The 24,895-nt window shown below is 37.8% G+C and overlaps 1 protein-coding gene across 12 annotated transcripts in view; it reads left to right on the top strand.

The window, feature by feature from the left end:
* Window positions 1-24,895, top strand: part of CSGALNACT1 (chondroitin sulfate N-acetylgalactosaminyltransferase 1) — a 347,129-nt gene that overhangs the window by 132,320 nt on the left and 189,914 nt on the right. Inside the window, exon 1 of one of the 12 annotated variants that reach the window (XM_053900999.1) lies at window positions 23,861-23,948. The exons of 10 other annotated variants lie outside the window; for them this stretch is intronic. The gene's annotated coding sequence lies outside the window, so the exon portion shown is untranslated. Of the gene's footprint in view, window positions 1-23,860; window positions 23,949-24,587; window positions 24,697-24,895 lie in introns of those variants that run through there. One more of the 12 variants, XM_053900998.1, reaches the window with a different exon arrangement.

Raw genomic sequence — 24,895 nt, 5'->3', positions numbered from 1 at the left:
CCTAGAGGATATATCCATAAAAAATTTGGGGACACTTAGAATCAATGCTGGTATGTAGCCAGTGGTTAATAACAGAAGTATTTGATTGTACCCTCCAAAATGCAGTGATAAAAACACAAAGAAAGGTAGTCCAAATGTTATGCTTATTCCTGACAAATGCTTTTTTGATCCTTCTCTTAAATGCTTTGCAATTTGGCTTGGAAAAACTTTCAGACATCCTTGCCACCTAATTATGGACTATTTCCAAGGCTTTGAGGAGCTGCTATAAACTACAGATCCAGAGTTGAGGAGAAAGCACTTGTTTCATATGGTTATATCTTGTTTGTTAAAAATGGGAACATAAAAAGGGCCATTTAAAAATTTCAGATGCTTGCTAATATTTTTTCAAGTTAGATGTGTTATGGGACTTTTTATTATGTTTCATCATCATAAATGCATAACACAAAATTCACATGTTTGCAAAAATTATGAAATTGAATGACTTCTCTTTCTTCAAGAATTTTGTTTTGCACTTTATTGCCTGAATCTTTGTAGAGTTAATGAACATCAAAACCATTATGTAAACATGCAGGTGTGAGATGCTGCTTTGAAATAAATATAGTCAGAAAGTATCTATGATTTTTGGAAAGTTCAAGCCATAGCAGGTGTAATAATAGTAGACAGCAGAGGCTTTCTGCTCATTATTCTGCTGCTCCTGTTTCCATAAAAGTGTTGGAACATCTGGATAAGCTATAGGATAAGAAAAAACCAAGACCTCCCTCCCCTCTTCTACCCATAACTTTTAGTGGCTTGGAAATAGTACAGAACAACTTAGGACTGTGCAATGTTTATTTAAATTTGAGAAGAACTTTATTAAACAAAGACAAATTCAACAATGTCAAAGAAAATGCCTTTATGTGGCTGGTCATCAAGAGAAGATAATTTTATCTCTATATTTCAGGCACCCTCATGCCTTTAAAAGATCATTTTAGTATATTAGTGATGAAGGGACAAATTTTGCATTGGCTTTTTCAAACTCAGGTACCAAGTAATACCAGCCCTACCTTCAGCAATAGGAATTGTTTTAAAGGATTTTTTTTTCTCTTAACAGATACTTCTTTGTTTGTTTAATTTTATTTAAATCCAAGTTAGTTACCAGATAGTGTAATAATGATTTCAAGAGTAGAATTTAGTGATTTATCACTTAGAAATGACACCCAGTACTCATCCCAACAAGTGTCCTCCTTAATACCCATCACCCGTTTAGCCTTTCCCCCCCACCTAACACCCCTCCAGCAACCCTCAGTTTGTTCCCTGTATTTAAGAGTCTCTTATGGTTTGCCTCCCTCTATGTTTTTATCTTATTCTTGCTTCCCTTCCCCTGTGTTCATCTGCTTTGTTTCTTAAATTCCACATATGATTAAAATCATATGATATTTTATCTTTCTCTGATTGACTTATTTTGCCTAGCATAATACACTCTAGTTCCATCCACGTAGTTGCAAATGGCAAGATTTAATTCTTTTTGATTGCCAAGTAATATTCTTTATTCATTCATCAGTCACTGGACACTTGGGCTCTATGTGTAATTTGGCTATTGTTGATAGTGCTGCTATAAACATTGGGGTGCATGTGCCCCTTCAAATCAGCAGTTTTGTATCCTTTAGATAAATACCTAGTAATGCAATTGTGGGCCACAGGGTAGTTCTATTTTTAATATGTAGGAACCTCCAAAGTGTTTTTCCAGAGTAGCTGCACCAGTTTGCATTCCCACCAACAATGTAAAAGGGTTCCCCTTTCTCCGTATTCTTGCCAACATCTATTGTTGACTGAGTTGTTAATTTTAGCCATTCTGACAGGTGTGATGTAGTATCTCATTTTGGTTTTGATTTATATTTCCCTGATTATGAGTGATGTGGAGCATCTTTTCATGTGTCTTAACAGATACTTCCTATTTGATTGGAATTTCTGAGAATGACAGTTATGGATGGAATTATGACAGTTTATTATGTAGTTTGTTAGGACTTTTTACTTTAAAGAGCTGAACTGTGTGCTTTACAATGAACATGTTGGGGTATAATCACAGTGAGATATCACTACACACATTTTAGAATGGATGGAATCTAAAACTGTGACAACACTAAGTGCTGGTAAGGACATGGAACAATAGGAACTCTCATTCATTACTACTGGAAATGCAAAATGGTACAGCCGCCACTCCAGGAGACAATTTGCAGTGTCTTGCAAAGCTAAACACCCACTTCTCACCATATGACCCAGCAATCATGCTCCTAAATGAATTGAAAACTATGTTTACACAGAAACCTGCAGATAAATATGTGTGCATATAAAATATGCACTTTTATTCATAATTGCCAAAAACTGGAAGGAACCGAAATGGCTTTTAGTAATGAAAGGATAAACAAACTGGCTGGGTAGTCAGTGACTGCTATTGGCTGGATAGGAAGAGCCCTCTAGGGACGTTATTCTCCATGGCTTGCATTGGGCTGTTCTGGTTCCATTTTGAAATCTCCAGGAGGTTGCACTTCTCAGCTCCTGAGTCTCTTTTCACTCACACACAGTTTTGATTCCATGCTTTACTTGCTGGGCAGTTTGACTTCTCTTGCCTGTAAAATGGAGGTCATCACACTTGTTTAGGAGATGATAATGAGAAACATAGGTTAATGTCCTAGAGAAAAGTGTGTTTCTAAAAGAAGATCATGATAGAGATGAGTGGGGATGGAGCTGATGTAAAATCAGGTTAGTAGCACTTTGAGAGATAGATAGTTTTGCAGCTGGAAGGCACCATATTGATCCAGTTTTATGCCAGCAGGCAGGGGACCCTCCAAGTCCATAAGTCTCCAAGCTTAGCAGTGTGTGTAATATAGTGGAAAGACCTGGATGGTGAAGGCAGAGCTACCTGGGTTTGTCCATCCCTGGGCAGCTGAAGGGTCTTACACGGGACTCAGCCCCTCTGACGCTCAGTTTGCTTATCTATAAAATGGGAATGACTACACCTGATTTAGCTGATTAAAAAGATAACATGTGTAAAGTGCCTTTTATTGGTCCTGGCACAGGGCAGGCTGCTCTGTCTGCCAGGTTTAATATTTAGTGGAATGAACTGCCAGTTTTATTCTATCCTTCTTGAAGGTCTCAGAAGAAAGAGTCAACTGCCCTCTAATCCGTCCTAGTTTTATCCCTTCTCAAATGGTCAGGAAAACATTTTTAATGTCAAATTAAATCTTTTTTCAGTTTAAGTCTCTTTTCTTTTGTCCTCTGGACATTCTCTCAAAAACCTTCATAAGGTGGTGATTAAACTACTTTCTTGACTTCCTCTAGATTAAATAACTTCAATTACTCTGAACTGTTCTAAGAGGAGCTGTTTAATATATCTTTGAAAATGTTTCTTACTTTCTCCAGCTTCTCCTTGGTCTTTTGGAATTACAGTGTCAAAACAGGTGTATTTTCCAAGGGGACTGACACACAAGGAAGGTGCCAGAAAGACCCCCTCCCCGGAGCTTCACTTGCCTTGTTCATTTTATTTTGTCTTTCTGTGTTCTTTTTCTTTTCCTCTGCATAATTGACTCCCATTCTGACCTTTTCCTTGTCCTGCTTTCTTTTTTCTTAAAAAAACATTGCTTATTGACTAAGACTGATGGCCCTGGAAATGGACTTTCTGGGTTTGAGTCCAACCTCTGTTACTCACCAACTGTGTCCTTGCCCAAATTACTTCACATCTCTGAAACTCAGTTTCCTCATCTGTAAAATGGGAGGAATGCAGTATCTACTGTAAATATTTAAGTATAAAATATTTATGTATATATATAGCTCTCCAAACAGTATGGCTACACAGAGTACTCAACAAATATCAGCTATTTTAAAACTTATTTTGAAATCATTTAGGCTCACAAGAAGCTGAAAAAAAAATAGTACAGAAAGTTCCCACATATCCTTTCCCCAGATTCAGTCAATGATATCTCCCATAATTAAAATACTTTATCACAGCCAGGAAATTGGCATTGATCTAACACTAATAACTGAATGATAGACCTTATTCAGATTTTACCAGTTTTGTCATGCTTTCCTTTATATGTTCATGTGTATGTGTGTATAGTTCTGTGAAACCTTATTGTCTAGATTCATGTAACCACCAACACAGTCAGGATACAGCATTGTTCCATTTCCACAAAGGCTATCTCTTTATAGTCACACCTATTCCAGGCAACCACTGACCTGGTTGCCATCACTTTTTTGAGAATGTCATACAGGCGGAATCATGCCATTTAAGACTGATCTTTTTCACTCAGTATCCTGAATGACCTTGAGATCCATCCAAGATGTCCATATATCAGCAGGTTGTTCCTTTTTATCACTGACTGGTATTCCATTGCTTGGGTGTACCACTGTTTGTTTACGCATTTACTCCTTGAAAGACATTTGGGGATATTGTCAAAATTTGGCTATTACAAAATAAAGCTGCTATAGAAATTCATGTACATATTGGGTGAGCATGTTTTCGTTTCTCAGAGGATAAATACCTGAAAGTATGATTGCTGAGTCATTATATTAAGTATATGCTTATCTTTAAAAAAAACTGTCAAACTGTTTTCTCTAGTGGCTGTACCATTTTACATTCTTACCAGCAATGTATGAGAGATCTATTTCTTCTGCATCCTTGCCAGAATTTGTGGTTATCACTATTTTTTATTTTGGCTGTTCTAGTAGATGTGAAATTGTATCTCACGGTGGCTTTAATTTGTACTTCTCTAGTGGTAATGATATTGAACATCCCTTCATGTACTCATTTACCATCCATATATTCTCTTTCAAAGGTCTGTTCAAGTCTTCTTCCCATGTTTAAAGTTCTTATTTGGAGGGGTGTCTGGGTGGCTTAATTGGTTAAGCATCTCATTCTTGATTTCGGCTCAGGTCATGATCTCACAGTTCAAGGGATTGAACCCTGTGTCGGGCTCTGTGCTGACAGTGCTGAGCCTGCTTGGGATTCTCTCTCTCCTGCTTTCTTTGCCCCTCCCCTGCTCACACTCTCTCAAAATAGATAAACATGAAAAAAATAAAGTTCCTTTTTTTTTTTTTTTTTTACTATTGAGTTTAGAAAGTTCTGCATATATTCAGAATACAAGTCCTTTGTTAAATATGTAATTTGCAGATACATTCTCCCTTCTTGTGGCCTGTCTTTTCATCCTCTTCATAAGATCTTTTACAGAGCAAAAGGCCTTATTTATTTTTTCTTTCATTTATCATGTTTTTAGTGTTACGTCTAAGATTTCTTTACCTAGGGCGCCTGGGTAGCTCAGTCAGTTAAGCATCTGACTCTTGATATCTGCTCAGGTCATGATCTCATAGTTTGTGGGTTCAAACCCTGTGCCAGGGCTCTGTGCTGGCAGTGTGGAGACTGCTTAGAATTTTCTCTCTCCTCTCTCTGCCCACCCCACTCACATACACACTCTCTCTCAAAATAAATACATAAACTTAAAACAAATGTAAGATTTCTTTGCCTAACCTTAAATCATGAAGATTTCCCCCCTATGTTTTTTCCTAAAAGTTTTACATTTTTACATTTAGACCCAGGATCCATTTTGATTTTGATTTTTGTTTAAGGTGTTCAGTTTAGATTGAAATTCTTTCTTCTTCATTTTTGTTTTTTGCAGATGGATAGCCAGTTGTCCTAATACCATTTGTTGAAAACACTCCTCTTTCTCCATTCAATTGCTTTTGTGTCTTTGTAAAAAATCCATTGGCTATACTTATGTAAAGCTATTTCTGGCTTCTTAAGTCTGTTCTATTGATTTCTCTGTCTGTTCCTCTGCCAATATCACACTGTCTTGATTACTGTAGTTATATAGTAAGTCTTACAATTGGGTATTGTGATTCCTCTAACTTTATTCTTCTCTTTCAACATTGTTTTTTTTTTTTTAGTTATTTTAGTTTTGTTGCCTTTCCATGTAAATTTTAGAGGAAGTTTGTCTATATCTACAAAAAGCCTTGCTGGGATTAGCTATTATTTTAAATGCTGTTATTACTTTCTTATTCTGTATTTGTTTTGTTGGCTCACTTCATAGTTCTCACATTATTGTAGAACCAAAGGGGGCTTTAAGAGATTATTTAGCCCGATGCCAACATTTTTCAGTGGAGAAAATGTAATCTTTCTTTGGAACAGGTTCAGTGAGGGTAAGTGACTTCTTGAGGTCACTCAGGAGGTTAATTGGTGTAGGACCAGCATCCATGGCCTCTGACTCCAGAGTCTGTAGGATTTTCAATTTTCCACAAGGCCTCTCTTACATCAACTGAATCTTATCTCTTTTCCATTCATTTTCTACTTTCTTGAAAAGGATTATTTAGAATGTCACTGTTGTATTTCAGAGATAAAATGATCAATAGTATAAAATCCCCTTGGAAGCTTTTTTTAAAAGTGCAGGGTGCTGCACTCTGGGGATTCTTGTTCAGTGAGTGTGGTGTGGGGCTCTGCAAAGGCCTCTCAAGTGACTGTGGCATAGGTGGGCTGTGGCCCACACTATGAGCAACCTGTGCCCATCTGGAAACACGGGCCCTGGAGTCATAGATGAGGGTTTAACGTCTCACTTAGGGTTTAACTTTATGCTTCAGTTTCTCCAGGTATAAAGTGGGGATAATGGTGTCTGGCTCACAGTGTTTTTGTTTAAAAAGAGTGTGTGCAAGGTTCTTGGCATTAAACTTGGTACTCCAAATCAGTGGATGCTACTTCCTTTCTTCCTTTCCTCTCTACTAGATTATAAGGTTTGGTATGAATTTGAGGCAGAGACTGTGTTATATGTTCAATAAACTATTTCACTTCTCTCCTGATCACTGGGAGGACTGTCTTTGGCAGTGAGGTAGGGTCATGTGACTTAATTCTGGCTGATGGAAATTTTGCATGACCTGTGTGTGTCACTTCCAGGCTGAGATGGTTAAGGGTTTGATTTGACCTCCCTGGGTGCTCTGCTTCTGCTGGCTGCAAGATACCTGAATGACACTGAAGCAGGAAGATGGTGGCAGCTTGAGTCCCTGAGTTACTGTTGGGTGTTTAGAAACTTAAAATCATCTTTTGAATATCGTAATTGTTATACTATTCTAAAGACTTTATGATTTATGTAAATGATAGGAAATACATTATAAAGCATACAATCAATTTAGTAGGAGGCTCTGGCACAAGGAGATCTTCATTTGTGGGGAATAAAAATTTTTTTTCAAACCACAGTATTTTTGTAGGTTTTATATATTTGTGGTCTTATGTAAGTTTTATGTATAGGTGTAATTCTCAAGCATCAGAAAACAGGATAAGAGCCATCAGGAGCCAGAGTGGCAGAAGGTATAGAATCTCAGAATATGTATACTGTTGAGGAGGTGGTCCAAATAGTCTAGGTTGCGGGGGGGGGGGGGGGGGGAGGGGGGGCGGCATTTGCCCACTGGGAGAGTAATGCTGGGCATTGGAAGGAAAGACAAAGGGTCTTTGGCACATAATTAACCACACCATCTTTCACTGTAAAATAGAAGATTCTTGTGTTCCATGGGGTAGCTACCCAGGGTCCAGATCCAAAGTATTTAACTATTTGCCTCCAATAACCTCCTAGACCTAGAATCAGGTAGAGGTCTCTTTTCTAGGCACAGGCCAATACATGGTTTTTAATAAAAATGACAGATTTCTCAGGTCAGCACATCACTGAGGGGAATAGATACGTTACCACTTTCAGTGAATGGATCAAAAGACCCTTCTTGGCTTAGGGGTTTTCCCTCTAGAAGGGTTTATATTTTCATTATCTTTCAGTTCTAAATAGTTTAATAATTCATGAATTATTTAAAAGTTTATTGGTTAATATCCAAACACCTGGGGGTTTTCCAGTTCTTTTTGTTATTGATTTCTGGCTTAATTTTACTGTAATCAGTGAACCCACTCTATGTAATTTCAGTCTTTAGAGCAATTTGTTGAGACATGCTTTCTAGCCCAGCATGTGGTCAATTGCTGTACACATTCTATTTACTCCTGGAAATGATGCATAGTCTACAGATGTTAGGTCTAGTTTTCAAGAGTGTTGATAGTATTTAATTAAAAAAATGTGTCAGACCAACTTTATGCTGCTAATAATAGACACTTCTTAAATTAAGGATGTAGAAAAGTTAAAAGTAAAAGGATAGAAATATTGGTGTTTTTTTTCCCTGTTTGTTCTACTAGCTCCTGAGAGAGTTGTGTTAAAATATCTCACTCTGATTATGGATTACTGCTAATATTATTTCTCCATTTGGTTCCTTCACTCTTTGCTTTATATATTTTGAGCCCATATTATTACATGCGTACAAAATACAGAATTGTTATATAGGTCTGATAACAATAGTTTGTCTTTTCTTTAAATTTTTTTTTAAATGTTTATTTACTTTTGAGAGAGAGAGAGAGAGATAGTGAGCAGGGAGGGGCAGAGAGAAAGACACACACACACACACAGAATCCGAAGCAGGTTCCTGGCCCTGAACTATCAGCACAGAGCCTGATGCAGGGCTTGAACTCACAAACCATAAGATCATGACCTGAAGTCAGATGCTTAACTGACTGAGCCACCCAGGCACCCCAGTGGTTTGTCTTTTCTTAAAGTGTACTTTGATTAATAGAGCTCTTCCAGCTTTTTTTGGGTTAGTGTTTGCATGCTTCTTTTTAATCCCATTACTGTCAAACACTATCTTTATATTTAAATTATGTCTCTTAAAAGCAGGATAGTTAAGTTTCATTGTGTATCTGGTTTGTTAATCTTTGTCTTTCAATTAGATGATTTAGTCTGTTTGCCTTTAATGAACTCTCTTTGGGTTTTAATCTACCATCTTACTATTTCGATTTTCCACACGCATTCTTGTTTGTTTTTCCTCCTTTCTTGCCTCATTTTCAATTAGGTAATTTTTACTTTTCCATTTTTCCCTCTCTTGTATTGGCTTATTACTTATACAAATTTCTATTTTCTTTTGGAGAGGGTACAGCATTCATATTTGACTCATTAAGGCTAATACAAATTAGTATTTTTACCACTTCCTGGACAATACAAGGACCTTAGAAATTTATAACTAGAATACCTTAGTTCCATATATAATCCTCCCAGACTATTGTACTATTCTTTTTTTATTTTAATGTTTGTTTTATTTTTGAGAGAGGGAGAGACTGACCACGAGCGGAGAAGGGGCAGAGAGAGAGGGAGACACAGAATGCAAATCAGGCTCTGGGCTCTGAGCTGTCAGCACAGAGCCGGACAGAGGGCTCAAACCCATGAACCATGAGATCATGGCCTGAAGCTGAAGTCAGATGCTTAACTGACTGAATCACCTAGGCGCCCCTGTACTACTCTTTTAATGTATGTTGAATAACTCCAAGAGCACAGATAGTGGTAAAATGTGGAAAAATTAATGGGAAGTAATGAACCTGGAATATTTAATATCTTTTTAAAAATGTTAAATATAATTTATTTAATTATAAGTTTTTATGATTTATTTTTAATAATGGTTGTGTTTAACAACCAGCTTGCAAAATTCTTGAAAATGTGATAATTATCTCTTGTGAGTCAATATAAACTGGCTCAATTACGCCATTGAGTGAGGTCATTTCTTAGAACAGGGGCCAAGTTTAATAAAGATAATCCTTGGAATTATAAGCATCTCAGCACCCAGACATGGGTATTTATGATTCCTGCACAATAAAACAGCAATCGTGTTTTGTCAAGTTCAACAAACAGGGGCACATTTTGCTGATGACCTGGATGAAGGAATTGAAAAGAAGTTTGTAGATGTGCAACAGTGCAGTACCTGTACGATGGAAATATAATATAGTAGTATGCGACTGTGCATTTCTTACAAACTCTGTATTTGGTGATGGTCATGTTATAGCTTGAAATTGGCCACGGTGTACTATTTACTTCATGGGCTTGTTGGTATATATGTTAGTATGTGATTTATTGTTTTGTGTTTTAGACTAAAGATGTTGAAGAAAATTACAGATTCAACCAATAGTGTCTACTGTCCGTAGCATTACATCATGAACGGTATAAAAAATTGTGGAAATATTCTTTTTTAAAAAAATTATTATATTAAAATTTTTTTTAAATGCTTATTTATTTTTGAGGCAGGGGAGGGGCATAGAGAGAGAGACAGAGACACAGAATCTGAAGCAGGCTCCAGGCTCTGAGTTGTCATCACAGAGCCTGATGTGGGGCTTGAACTCAAGAGCTGTAAGATTATGATCTGAAGTCAGACGCTTAACCTACTGAGCCACCCAGATGCCCCAAATCTACTGACCTTCTTAAGAATCCTAGGGTAAAAAGTTAACAGATGTTACTGACTTCAATATAACAGTTGCTTCTTTCTACATTTTTTTATTCTACTGGAGTTTTCCTAGACCTCGGACTAGTTATCTTATTACCTCTGTGAAAACTATAAAAGCCTCAGGGTCTTCACAGTATTTTTAAAACTTAAAGAGAAATAGCTTTTAGTTTCTCTGTTCATCTATTTAGAATATAAAATAGGTAATACGTCTCCTTTTACCTAAAAGATTTTTCTGTTTCTGTGTCATCACCTCTTAAGCTTTTACTTCCCAGAGTTCTTCTGACAGATTTTGTGTCTTGTGATCCCCATGTGAGCACCTTTGCTCCTTCTGATGGCCCTACTTGCAACTGGGAAGGAGCATCTGACACAAGCTTTGGGTTAGGTGCTACCAATGGGGTGTTGATGCCCTTTTTGCCCAATACCCATAACTCAGGGTATCTTAACAATAAAAGATAATATTTTATTTTTTAAATATTTTTTTTGAGAGAGAGCAGAAGCAGGGGAGTGGCAGAGGAAGAAGGAGAGAGAGAGAATCTCAAGAAGGCTGCACACCCAGGATGACCCCAGGGCTTGATCCCACAACCGTGAGATCACGACCTGAGCTGAAATGAAGAGTCAACACTTAACCCACTGAGCCACTCAAGTGCCCCAAAAGATAATATTTTAATAAAAAATTATTCTTTTCCATCCCTGGGAAATCCTCCATACTATGTGATCATTTAATGAGTGCTCACTGTGGATTAGTTATTGCATTTTGTACTTTCTCCTTATATTATCCTCCTGATTAACCTCCTCATGTAAATCCAATCATTATCCTCATTTTAGGAATAAGGAAACTGAGATTTAAAAAGGACAACTTGCCCAAAGTTTCAAGTGGTCAGACTGGGATTTGAACCTAAATTCTTCTGGCACTATAATCACTATATTACTCTGTGACTTGTGGACACATTTGTCCTGTTTCTCCTTTGTCACTCTCTCTCTGAAGTAACCTCACTGGTCTCTGCTTCCCATTTTCTTGTCAGAATTAGTCAGTATGCCTTGAAATTTAAGTCTGAGGACAGAACATTTTGTTATTGTGACATGAAAGTATAAACTATTCAAAAATGTTTTTTGAAAAAGGAGAAAGTTAAAACTTTAAATAGTCTCCTCCTTTACCCTCACTCCACATGAAGATGATCACCAAGTCTCAAATGCATGTCCTATAAACCTGTCCCTGGCCCACACCAGCCCTCCATGGTGCAGGCCTCCAGTCCTTCCCAGTTGGGTAACTGCTGGAGTCTCTAGTTGTTTCCACACCTTGGGTCCTTACCTCTCTAGCCCAGCCTCATCATGGCCCTACAAAGAACATTTTAAAATACAAGTATGACCATTTCAGTTTCTTGCTTAAATTCCTTTAGTGACTTCATTGTCTTGAAGACACGATTCCTTCACTTAGTGGAGGTTTCCAGCTTTCTCAATCACTTCATCTGCTTCTACTTTCTCTTAAGTATCTGAAATTCCAGCCACGTTCAACTTCTTGTAGGTTCCAAACTCTGGCATACTTTCTCATGTCTGAGTTTTCTGTGGGCCCTCCTGCCTTGAATGCTATGCTGTTGTCCTCCCATCTCTTCCTTCATCTGTACTCCCAACTTTCACAACTCACTGCCTTTCACAACGCAGATGTGAGTCTGATAAACCTAATCTGATTAGCTGCTCTTTCCCTCTGCTCCCATGGTAGCCTGCCTGTGCTTCCTCATACCCTTTAGCCTTTGGAATTGTGGATGGTGAGGGCATAGATCATCTTTGAGCTCTCTGAAGGCAAAGATGATAGCCTCATCATAGAACTTGACACCTTGAAGGCACTCGGTACATTTATGTTAGATGAAAAAGAGATGAGAGATTTGCCTGTTCAGCCACCTGCCCTCCATTAAAAATTTCTCCTACAGAAGAGTTCAGTGTAGAAGGAAATGGATGGTAAATGTAAATCCAGTGGGAAGGAAAAACTCAGAAGAGACTGCAGATGCAGCTATGCTAGGAAAAAGTGCTAGCTAAGAACTTGGGGGAGTCATTTCATGTCTCTGGACTGTGATTTCTAGAAGAACGGATGTTGGATGCCATGATTCTAAAAGTTCTTTAGGTCTGTGAATACCAACCTTGCAGTCACACTTGATAGCCATTTGTATTATAATTTTTTTGGTATATAGAACTTCCCAAAAGATCTGGAACCTGATTATTTCCTAATCATGATAGTGAGTACCAATCTCATTTTAAGCATATAAGAATATAATGACTTTTATTGAGTCCTTCTTTTAAAAACTTACCTATTCTTCCTTCAAGTTGCTAAATAAATGACATGTTAACATAAAGCAGTACAACTTTATTTTAAGATATCCTAACATGTCAAAATACATACATCAAAATCACTGCAAAGTAATTCAATGAAGATACTTTGGGAAGCTATTCCTGTAAGACTGTCTTCACTTAAAATATTTTTGGAAGCTCTTGTTCAGAATTATCCTTGAGCACCTGCACAACCTTTTTTTCTAACATTGGCAAATCTGTCTTTGTAGGACAGATTTGTGAACAAAGGGGGTGACTGAACTGTATTACTGTTTTATTTATTAGTTTACTTGCTCTGCTTAGGAAAGTGATAATATATGTTCATTTGGAGAGCATAGAATAAAAAGGAAAATTAACAGAGTTTATATTCCAGTTAAACATTAATCAATCCTTGGGAGAAAATACCAGAAATTATGGGGTTTACAGCCTGAAGGTGATTGAAGTTGAGAATTCTCATCTAACACAACAAACCTTTTCTCTGCCTCCTTTGTCAATGCCCTGGGATGGCATTTGTCTGGAATGGACATTTGTCTGGATGGAATTCTGGATGCCTGATTCATAAAAGGAGCAAAATCCCCCCATACTATCTTTATCTTGGACTCCAGACCTTTTTTTTCCCCCAATAGAGAAAAATAGTGAAGGAAAAAAAAAAAAGGAACTAAGGATCTCCCTTAATTTAACCAGAGTATTATTTTGGTATATATATTTTTTAATAATTTTAACAATATGTCATGTGTTTTATTTAAGACCAATGGAAATTCTACTGTTTATATCTTGTACCTTGCCTCTTTTACTTAGCATCGTATGATTGCCATTCATTACATTTTGTAAAACATGATTTTTAGTGGGTAATTTTATTCCATAGTATATATTCATATTGTACTATCCATTTTCCTATTGTCTTTATAATAAAGGCATATGGATGTCTATTTGGTTGTATCCACAATGATAAAAAATATTATAAATTAAAATATATTTGTCAGTTTGATAAGTTAAACTACGTAAAAGTGGAATTTTTATCATTAGTGAGGTTGAAATGTTTCACATATTTTCTGTCTTGTTAAATGTTCTTTTGCCTTATAGTCTGCTTTAATATAAATATTGCCATCCAAACTTTTTTTTCATTTTTGTTTCTAGATACATTTTGCTCTTCCTTTTATTTTAGATTTCTGAGTCATTTGGCTTTAGACCTTTCTTATAAACAGCATATAATTGGATGTTGAGAATCTTTGTTTTTGTTGGGGACGTTTAACCCATTTACATTTATTGTCATATTTCATAGGTTTGATCTTTTTGTCAATTAAAAAAACATTTCTTCTTTATATGCCTCTTGTTATTCTCTTTGCTTCTGTTATATGGATTCTATTTTTGCTTTCTTTCTAGTGATTTAAAAGGCACATATCCAGTTTTTACTCTTTTGATGCTAATTTTGTAGTTTTAAAAATAAAATTAGTTTATTTATTTGACTCAAATTAGCTCTGCAAGCTCATCTAAAAGGGGGCATTCAGAAGAAGTCATGAGCAATAGCAGATTATTGGAATCAGTGTTTATTCTTTCAAGTAGACTATTCTGAGGGACAAAATTCATTTGATTTCAAGCGTTATACTTTCATGTATACTTTATAGTAAAGCGAGCTTAATGAGCATTTCTCTATCAATTAGACCCTTTGGGTACTTCAAGACTAACTTAAAATAAATAGTAAAAAAAAAACTTTATCCAGGTACTCTTTCTCTGTTATGTACCATTCCTTCTTTGTCACCTCTCACTATGTCTTTAATGTAGGGAGTTGGAGAGCAACCAGCCCTTGGTAGGTGAGGGAAGAATGGGGTGATAGAAATAGCTCTGCGTTGTTAGATCTTGGATAAGTCATTTTCCTTCTGGGCTTCAATTTCCATATATGGAAGTTTAAGAGGTTGGAGTACATAATCTCTGAGGTCGCTTATAGCTCCAATCTTCAATAATTAAACAAAGTTTATTAAGTACCTATTTTCATAGCTTCAGTAAGGCCCTATAAAGAATGACAAACACAAAAACAATCTATGTTTAAAAAGTAAGAGAAAGAAAAGGTACTAAGCTGATGAGATTCTGTATCTTGATCTGTGTGCTGGTTACACTGTATAGCAGTACGCAAAAATTCACTGAGTACTTTTATCATTCTACTTGTGTATTTTATCCCTCAATAAATAGGAAAACTAAACCAAAAAGGAAGAAAGGAAGGAAGGAAGTAAGGAAGGAAGGAAGGAAGGAAGGAAGGAAGGAAGGAGAGAAAAGAAAAGAAAAGAAAAGAAAAGGAAAGAAAAGAAAAGAAAAGAAAAAAACTGGCAAGATTTTTAAAGATTGTAGCTATGAGGCAGGATGGTGTAGTGGAGAATCCACTGAAAGTACATAGTGAGTTTAAATCCTGAGAACATCAAATATTAGCCTTGGAATCTTGTGCACATTATTGAACCTTTTGAGACTCAGTTTTCTTAGTGAAAATAAAATTTGTGGTTTCTGCTTTATAAGGCAGTCAGGGGTATTGAATGAATTAAAAGGCACATAAAGCACCTGGCATTTGTGTGCCAGATTACAAAAAAGATGCAGTAAGAGTATTAAACAAACTATATGACAGATTCAAAGAACTAAAAGATTTTACATCGTTCTTTTAAAATCATCCCAAAATTAATAAATCCAGGAAAGCCCAGTAGTGTTAAGGAGACTATAAAGAAAAAGTCAGGCTCCTATTTTTCTGTTGACATGCAAGCTGGTAATACCTCCTTTGGAGAGCCATCTGGCAATTTATAATAAAAACCATCCAGTTTATAATTATGATCTTTAAACTGTTAATCCCACTTTTCAGATTATAGCCTGAGGAAATAACTCCAAAAGGAAGAACAAAATTTATTTATTTAAAGATGCTTGACTAGGTTATAATAATGTGTGGGAACAACTAACTGAAAGATGGCTAATTAAACCATTTTAATGATGCAGTGGAATATTGTTCCATTTAAAATGACAGATACATGGACTAAGTAGATATATGGAGAATTCAAGCAAAAAATTAGAAAATAGTGTACACTTAGTGAACACAACCACATAATACCTATGCCTGTGCAATGATAAAGGAAGTGAATTTTGTAAATTTCTGGTTCTATGTGGAAAAGTGATCTGTATTTTAATTTTTGGTTTATTATAGTATAATGATTGTTAAGTGAGTAAATAAAAATAAACACATGTTCTGAGATAGAACACAGTATCTATGAAAATAGTGTATGAAATATAGAATAAAAATGTACAGCAGGTATATAGGTGTAGAAAAATTGACATTGTATTCCTCATAATATTTAAGAGGTTGCTCACCATTGCCTTGTGAAAGGAGTTATCACTCTCAAGAAATGCTTTTCCTAGAAATAATTTCCAAGTCAGCTAAAATGCCAAAATATGGAGATGAGAATTCATGAGAGAAGTTGTTCTTAAAGATAATCAAGTTCCCTATCAGCTGCATTTTTTTTCCAGCTGCTTTTTCTTTCTTTTCTTTTGTGCTAAAGTAGAAGGTTTTATAGATGCTGAAATGGTTTACAATTGCCTTATTTAGTTGCTCCTATTTTTTTATGTCTCCCCAAAGGGTCACAAAATCCATCATTTAAAAAGAGAAAATGATGTGTTTTTAGTGCAAAGAGAGAATAGCCACTTTAGAGAACCAACAGGAGTGGAAATAAATGGAATCGGGCACCTATAGCCGTAACATACTAAGTACTTTGGATCATCTCAGATGTCAGAAGCTTCACAGGGAAGATGGAATGAGGTGCTGGGTGATGGGGTACCTCCTTTTCATCACTGGAAGGCCTAAATCAACTTGTTAGTGGTTTTGTAGTGAAAGGCTATCAGAGTGCACAGAATATGGTGAGCCCGGGTGGAGGGATCCTTTGCCTTCCCCTGGGCCTTCCTTTGGGGTTGTCTCTTTGGAACAGAATACCTTTGGGAAATAATGGAGGAATTTGCTCTGTGTGGGAGGGGTCTGGGTGTTTTAGGGGATGGAGGCAGCTTTGTATCTGAAATGTGTTTGGTGTTGTGGAAAATTTTTGACCCAAGTTACACAGTGCAAGGAAGATTCCCCAAAAGAGGACTGGCAAGGATCATAGAGTTGGAAGGAATCTTAGAAATCGATTAGTCCAAACTTTTAATTTTGCCAAAGAGAAAACAGACCCAAGGGGGAGAAATGACTTGCCCAAGGTTATAGTCACCAGTGAGGACATGGCCAAAACCAAGTCTGTTGCTTTCTGGCTATTATTTTTTCTGCTCCACTTTGTTGAAATTGCCCTTACATTCCATCATCACTTCATTACTGACTTTTTCTGCATTTTTCACACAAAAGATTAGCCTTCAGACTTAGAAATGTAGCTCTTTAATTCACAAAGATTTTCTTGACGCCATCAGAGGTGTGAGTCAGCAATCATGATCTATAGCATTCATTATTCCAGAATCCTGTTTGTCTAGTAGTGGGAGAGAAGTTTACTTTCAAGAGCTTGACTCTGGAATCAGACCACCTGGGTTCATATCCCAGCTCCACAGCTGGGATGGTGGATGACATTAAGCAAATTATTTAACCTCTTTGAATTTTGGTATCATCTGTAAAATGGAGGATCATAATAGTATCTATCTTTTAGTTCCCTTAGGTGAGGATTAAATGGGATACCCCATTAGATGTGGACCTGGTTTACAGCAAGTGCTCAATAAATGTTATTGCTATTATTATTGTTCTGAGGATAGTTAGACCTATTTCTGTCAAAAGTCTTAAAGAAAGAAGAACTTTTTTATTTTTTGAGGGATGGATGAGTATTATCTAGGCCCTTAGGTTCTTAGAAAGACTTTTTTGGGATTGTAAAATTCCTGAAACTTTCAACAATCAGAAATCTTTCTCTGGTAGTCTTTTATGGATCTAGTGTTAATTTATTTTCTGTAGCTTTTCATCCAACAGCTATCTTAATTACCCCAGATTTAACTACTATCTTACATTTTTTCCCCTATTTTTGTCTCTCAATTTTTATAGCTTTAGGAGGTATAATTGATATGTACTAAAACCACATATTTAAAGTATGCACTTTGATTAATTTTGATATACACATGAAACCATCACCAAAATCAAGAAAATGAACATATACATCACCAGCAGTGTTTTTGTGTGCCCCTCGGTAATCCCACTATCTTGGTACCTCTGGGCCCCTCCCCATCCCCTACCCCCATCCTCAGCCAAACACTGATCTGCTAGAATTTTATTTAAATGGAATCATACTGTATGTTTTTTATCTGTCTGGCTTTCAGCATAATTATCATCCATGTTGATTCATGTATCAATTGCACATTTATTCTTATTGCTGAGTGTTCAATAATTTTTTCTTTGTGCAGTCTTTACCTCTGTCTTGCTTAACTGGCCATGATGTGGCATAAAAACACATTTTGATGATTTGAAAATATTAATTGGTGAAATGTCTGTGTTTCATGTTCTTATTTTCTATTTCATTGTTATCCAGTATACATAGAAAATACTATACAGCAATTGTAAGTTCCCTGAAAGTAACACCCATTTGCATTCTGTATGCACATTTTAAAAAATGGTGCCTATAAGCAGTATTTTTATTTATTTATTTGCAGGTCGAGATTAAAATTTCCTCCTGTCTCTTTGACTCTCAGTATTAAAAAAAAGCATACTTCCATTGGCCTAACCCAGTGAATTGACTGAATAAATTCAATTATATAAATATTTGCAACAGTTTTTATTTTTACGGTGAAATATTTATTCTGTTAATGTTACGGTCTTTTTTTTTGAAAATGTGGACAGTATGTTCTCACTTCCCTTGCAACTGGAGCATAACATGAAATAAACTAAAAATTGATACGGCAAAAGTAATACATTTGCAAAATAATGAGAGATCGTTTAGGAGGCAAGTCCATTTTTATAATGACTTTTTACCAACACCATGGGATCTCTCAACTATTGACATTCCTGCATCTGGGAAGGAAGAAGATAAAAATTACCATTCAAAATGCCCATTCAAGTTTGGTGAAAGATTTAATTTCTTCATCTATCACAGTGTCATGAGCCCTATGAATACTATAGATCAAGCCTCAGTGCCAGAAGTTCCAAGACTTGTCAGTGTGGAGGGTAGAATTTAGCCAGAGGGAGTCATAAAGGCAGAGAAAACAAACTTTACCCATTCTACTTCTTAAACTTGTGTCCTAGGCAGTTGTCCTGAGTGCTTACTTTGCCCAAGAAGCCTGGGAATGCAGTAATTTAAAAACCGAGCCTGTAGTGGAGGATGTGTATACTGACCTTAAAGATTTTATTCTTTAAGATCATTCTAGTGGCAGATAGAGGTTTATATGGAACCATGAAAAGAAGGTGTGGTTTCTGTACTCAAAGGTAACTTGGAGAATCTGGTCCCAACTTTTATTTTATAGGTGACTAGCTCAAGGTCATAATAACTTAATAGCAGCACTGGGACAGACCTGTGATTTCTGAACCACAAGCTCACTCTCTATGTTGCTGTTGTGTTGCGACTGGCTTGCTGGTGTGTAAGGAGTTGGTATGATTTGTTCTCTTTGAGCTTCTCTACATAGGGATCTGTTGCCTGGGAATTGCATCCTTGATGAGCTATACTTCTTGACCATTGTATCTTCTTTGAGCTGGTCCTTTTTAAAGCCCCCTTCCCTAGTGTTAGCATCTGAGTCTAAATGCTCTCCTGGATCTTCAGCCCTTGTCTGTGCAGCTTGTCCCCAGCTGTAACATAGCTTCTTATGTACAGGGTGTATAAGAATGTAGTGTGGGTGGGAAGCAACAGATAAAGATCATCCTCCTTCACTGAGAATCACTAGCTTGGGCCAATCCCTTTTACAGACCTGGAGACACAGGCTAAGAAGTTATGGACTTATCTAAAGTTTCACAGTAGTGCATTTAAGATGATATCTTAGTCAGCTTGGGTTGCTATAACAAAACACCATAAATTGGGTGGCTTATCTACAACAGGCATTTATTCTCACATTTCTGCAATCTGGAAGTCCAAGACCATGGTGTCAGCATAGTTGGGCTCTGGTGAGAAACCTCTTCTGGGTTGCAGACAGCTGACTTCTTGTTGCGTTCTCACATGTCTAGAAAAGAGCTAGATAGTTCTCTGGCCTCTTCTTCTAAGGCACTACTCCCACTCATGATGGCTCCACCCTCATGACCTAATTACCTCCAAAAGGCCCTACCTTCAAATACCATCACCTTGGGATTAGAATTTCAACATATGAATATTGGGAGGGACACAAACATTCAGTCAGTCCCTGATTGATGAAAATCCAAATCTCTTGTTCTGTGCGGGATTAAGTACAGCAGATCTCCCTGAAACACTGTTCATGCCTCATTAGTATCTGTGATGGTATTTAGCCCATGCCCAACAGCTGCAGTATCTAATGGGGCGGGGCTGGCCCAGAAGAATGTATTAGGAGTGGATGTCTAATAAAATGAACAATTGCATGTGAGTGTAACTGCAGCACTGCAGACTGTGTGCTGGAAAATAGCTCTCTTTTATGGAGGTACATCAACTGTCTGTATCGTAACTGATCTAGGTCATTGGTCTCACAACTAATGGCAAACAGAGCAATGCATTTTCTTTCCAAGAGACTAGATATAACTGTGATCTTCTCCAGTTGAAATTAGTCTGTCTTTCATTCTGCTCTAAGAGTAGATTATTTAGATATGTTTTTTTTTAATCTTTTTTTAAAAGTTTATTTATTTATTTTGAGAGAGAGAGAGAGAGTGAGCAATCAGGGGAGGGGCAGAGAGAGAGGGAGAGAAAGAATCCCAAGTAGGCACTGTCAGCACAGGGCCCAATGCAGGGCTTGAACTCATAAACCGTGAGATCATGACCCGAGCTGAAACCAAGAATTGGATGCTTAACTGACTGAGCCACCCAGATGCCCCTGGATCTCTGTTTAGCATGTGAATCATTTCATTCTTGAACATGTTAGCGGTTCACATGTTGATAATGTGAGGGTGGCTCAAGCAGGGACCCCAGAGGGACCCCACTGCCTAGCTTGGGAGGCACTTGGTAGGTCTTTATGAGGAAAATATTATTTGATACCCTTTAAGGTGTTAGTAGACCTATACATTTTAAAAGAGACTTCAAATAATTTAGCAATATAATTTTGTTCATAGTCTTGATAGTTCTGCTAATAGTATCTGAGATTGTCCCCATTTATCAGAATGAAAAATTGAAATGAAGAAAATAAGAGTGACCTACTTCACTGGAAGGATTAGGAATAAGAAAGAGATAAAGGGATATCTTCTCATTCAGTCTGCTTCTTTACATGCTAGATCAGGACATAGTGATCCTGTTTTTCATTTCACAGGATAATAGAAAAGCAACACTTTTTGGGAAACTCATGACTTTTAAAATATACTATTTTCAGTATAATTATTTGATGTGGAAGGAATGTGGTCAAGAATATAGTTACATGTGATTTGTGATGTGCAGTATCCAAGGGCACTTTCTTTTCTGAAACATATTCTTGAGAAAGATAATTTTAGAAGTTGTCCACACAGTTCCTGACACTGTCCCTTTTCTGTCTTCCAGTACCATAGAAGACTCCACTGATATATACAAATAAAAGACATTACTACCAAGATTTAAAAACATATACAGTAAAACCTTGGCTTGTGAGCATAATTCATTCTGGAAACATGCTTGTAATCCAAAGCACTTATATATCAAAGCGAATTTCAAGAACCATTGGCTTAGTTGTGATCACGTGAGGTTGGCATCATGTGCTACTCGTACTGCGAGACATCTGCTGTTTATCAAGTTAAAATTTATTAGAAATGTTTGCTCATGTTGCGCAATACTCGCAGAACAAGTTACTCGCAATCCAAGGTTTTTCTCTATATTATCTACATATGCACAAAGAAAAATCTCACAGGTAGCTTGAGTTGGCAGACACATATCTAGTCTCTGTCTGTCTCGATGCTTTTCTTTTGGTGTTTTAGACACATTGATGATGAAAGGGCTTGTTAGTCTTCCTTCCTTCCTTTTTTTTTTTTTTTAATTCTTTTTAATTTTATTGCTTAACCAACTGAGCCACCCAGGTGCCCCAGTCTTCCTTTCTTATTTCTCACATTTCAGGAATCAATGTGTCTGATATATATGTGGTGTAGATGGACTGAAGATTTAAAGATTGACATTTATGAAAGTGAGGAAGCCTTGGAGCTGAAGGCATATGGATGGATATTATTGCACCAATGGATCAATTGTGGTTTTGAAGCTCTTTAGAAACTAAAATGCCGGGAACTTTCACTTAGGATTGTACATTGAATAGAATGGGTTGCTAGATTGTTAAAATATGATTGATCTCAGTGTAACTCATTTTCAACATTTTTTATTTCTGTTTTCAATAGTTGATTTTGGTTAGTCTTCTTTTAATATGATTGAAAGCTGACTTATATATGGAGTACTGTAAATTAATGTATGTCAAACTCATTACTGTGGGGGTCAGATGGGGCAGACTTCCTAACCTTTAGAATACTGCCGGGAACTTCTAAATCCAAGTATGTGATTTTTCCATGGATGTTCTCCCAGCCACTCTCATGCACATCTGCTTTCCCGTGCCTTTTTACCATAACTAAAACTTGCAAAGCCACATAAGTGTCTCCATAATCCTTATTCTTTAGGCCAAACTGTCAAAATCACAGTAGGCATCAGGTGACAGGAGAGGGGACCTCAGACCTGGATACAAATGTTTAGACTGAGGGGTGTTGTTGAGAACTATTTTCTGAATTGAACAAAGCAAGGCACTTTATCTATATACCTACAGTTGCTTTCCTGGATTCAGCTTTTATTTTGAGCGCATTCTTATTGTATGTTTCTTTGATATTCAGGAAGACTTATCCAAGAGTATGTTTTTGCCATTGTGATTTCTTGTAAAGGAAGAGAGATTCAGGCGATCAGCAGGGGGCTATGTTCTCAAGGCCTCAGTGGCAACCTTTGGCATATCTTCAGGCCACCACTTTAATTCAGTATGAGCCCCTATAAGCCCTGTACTCTCTTAGAAAACCACACATGAAGACTAGTGTTTGCAGGTAAGACAGTGTTGCACAATAGAAAAAGTAAAGGCTTGCTTTCCTTTTTCTCTTTAGAGCTTTGGCTTTAAAGTTGGAAAAATCCTGGCTTTAGCATGTACTAGTAGGGAGGTTTCTTAACACCTTTGAGCCTCCTTTTCCCCATTTGTAAAATGGGACTATTAACACACATATCCATAGCATTGTTGTGGGGATTGAATGAGTTCCTATGTAATGAACAGTGCATGGCACATTGTAAGTGTATAGTCCATGTCCCCTGCCTTTCCTCTAATAGAGGGTGTGTCCAGTTGAACACACCCACTTCTCCCTAACATACCTTCCGTTTACCTTCAGTAATTTTCCATGATGCTAATTCCCCTTCCACCCGGATCTCTAAGGGAGTCCTGTCAGTGGTTCTGCCTTCCTGTCTCTTTCCTTTTCCATCACTAGCTTGAGATGATTGCTTTCTTGGGGAACATGATTTTTGGAACTGCTAAGGAGACAGCGTACTTCCTAGAGCCAAGGATTGGAGTTTTAATGAGTTCTTTCACTAGGAAAAGAGCAGGGCACTGGGCCATCCTGTGGCTCTTACCCTGCAGTTTGGCATTGCTAGGGCTGGGCACTTAGAAGCTGGATGAATGTGGACTACTGTGTGTGGATGAAAAACCTGTGAACGTTTCTCTTCAGGTTGCTGGAGAGAGAAGTACAAATTAGATTATTAATGATCGTATGGAGGCAGCACAGTCTATTTAGTTTCATTATTAAAACAAGAATGGTTTTGGACGATGTGGATTTTTCCCCTTTTAATTTAGATGGCAGAGAATATTCATTAAGGATATCAATAAAGACCATGTCAGTGATTTAGCCTCCAAAGCTGCCCCCTGCATGCTAAAAGACAGAAAAGAAAATTTAAGTGGGTGAGAATGAGAATGTGAGATTGGAAGCCAAATTATAAACTCATTTCAACTCTTGGCCCGCAGGCTCTGGAATAACATTATTTGTTGTCAAGGATGGAAAACAACTCAGATTCAGGTCCAAGTGATTATTCCACTTTGGCATTGCTGCCTTTCTGCCAACAGCAATTCCATTTGGACATAGATTAATTAGCCAGGCAGGGACGGAAGTGCCGGTTGTGAGAGCAAAGCCAAAAGAGGCAGAGCTGCAGCCCAAGTCGCGGTGGAGGGCACAGCGCTGGGCCGTGAGAGGACCGCCCCAGGCTGGCCCAGCGAACTTGAACCCTAAACCCAAGGTAAACTGTAAAGAGGGTGCAAACACAGATGGCCTCCTGACTTGTATAGTGATTGACGTACCTCACATCGTTACTGTTACTGGCAATGCCTCAGAGAAAACCTTCAAACTTAGTTGAGGGAAGAAACAAAAATGTGACAGATCCACCTTAGCCACCAGGAGGCTGTCCCCACAGAGAAAGGACAAGTGGTGGCAGGCTCTAGGAGCTTCTTAGTCTTTTCTTTGACCGTGTATAGCCACTCCGGACCTTTTTGATTTCTGCATGTGAAACGGGAACAATAGTGTTTTTCACTTTTTGCTGTTACTTGAATTAGAAAGACAGATGAGACATAATTATGAAAACTCTTGGGAAAGATGAGTCTGCGTTAATTAATTGAGGATAACATTGTTACCACTTATTTAACAGGAGGGCGTAGGCCTTTCCAGAATATTTTCCCTGCCTTTGCTTCCAGAGTGATTTGGTTGTACCTTTTTTCCCTCCGCTTTTATCTTCGTTGACGCACATGTGGCCTCCAGTGGAACTCCTTAAAGGCAGGGGTGGCGTGGGGCGGCCGCCGTACCCCACCGCTCAGCACTCGGCCAGGACCGCGGTGAGGGTGAGAACGAGGGCGGGGCGCGGCGCAGGCGGCTGGGGCCGGGATTCCGCGGGGCCGCGCGCGGGCCGCGAGGGGCCGGGCCGGGGACGCGTGCCCCGGAGATCCGGGCTTTCCCGGCGGCCACCCTCTCTGCCCCTCGGGCAAAACTTCCAGGTGGATTTGCTCTTTTATAACGTTGCATTTCGTGGAACCATTAAAAAAAAAAAAAAAAAATAGTGGTGGCGCTGCACGCGGTGCTTGCAGAGGGGGGCAGCACTTTCACTCCTGACCCCAACCTGGAAGCCTGAGTGATTTCAGTGCGCGCAGAACATCCAGGCTGAGCGAGTTCAGAAGCAGCGCGTGGGCAGCGGGC

The sequence above is a fragment of the Panthera pardus genome, unplaced genomic scaffold (genome assembly GCF_024362965.1).
Source record: "Panthera pardus isolate Hobbes unplaced genomic scaffold, ASM2436296v1 HiC_scaffold_13, whole genome shotgun sequence".
Classification (NCBI taxonomy): domain Eukaryota; kingdom Metazoa; phylum Chordata; class Mammalia; order Carnivora; family Felidae; genus Panthera; species Panthera pardus.
The sequence above is the reverse complement of the archived record's forward strand: the minus strand, read 5'-3'. Positions and strand labels throughout refer to the sequence as shown.